Source organism: Arachis duranensis, chromosome 3 (genome assembly GCF_000817695.3).
Source record: "Arachis duranensis cultivar V14167 chromosome 3, aradu.V14167.gnm2.J7QH, whole genome shotgun sequence".
Taxonomy (NCBI): domain Eukaryota; kingdom Viridiplantae; phylum Streptophyta; class Magnoliopsida; order Fabales; family Fabaceae; genus Arachis; species Arachis duranensis.
Genome location: NC_029774.3, coordinates 77,458,609 through 77,459,407, shown reverse-complemented (window position 1 = coordinate 77,459,407; position 799 = coordinate 77,458,609).

Here is a 799-nt window from a genome sequence, read left to right as displayed (position 1 = left end):
TGGCTCGCAAACGTGGTCCTGGTAAAAAAGCCCAACGGAAAATGGAGGATGTGCGTCGATTACACGGGTCTCAACAAAGCCTGCCCAAAAGACCCATATCCACTGCCAAACATCGACGCCTTAGTAGACGCAGCCTCAGGCTATAGATATCTCTCCTTCATGGACGCATACTCGGGGTACAATCAAATCCCGATGTACGGACCCGACCAAGAAAAGACCTCGTTCATAACCCCAAGGGCTAACTACTGCTATGTAGTAATGCCCTTCGGGCTGAAGAACGCAGGGGCAACCTACCAGAGGCTAATGAACAAAGTGTTCTCAGAGCACATCGGACTACAGCTGGAGGTGTACGTCGACGACATGCTGGTAAAGACACAAGAAGACAGAAACTTGCTGACTGACCTCATCAGTGTCTTCGGCACCCTCAGAAAACACAACATGAGACTTAACCCGACAAAGTGCACCTTCGCCGCAGAAGCCGGAAAATTCCTAGGCTTCATGCTGACTCAAAGGGGCATCGAAGCAAACCCGGACAAGTGCCGGGCAATACTCAACATGAAGAGCCCGACGTGTGTCAAAGAGGTACAACAACTGAATGGAAGGCTAGCTGCCCTATCACGATTCTTGGCAGGATCAGCAATAAAATCATGTGAATACCACAAGCTCTACGGTCATTCTACTAACGACTGCTTTGACCTAAAAAATGTTATAGAAAAGTTAGCCAGAGAAGGAAAACTCGACAGATACATAGCAGAGAAAGGAGAAGAGACCAGGAAGAGAAGGCGGGGAGATAACGAAG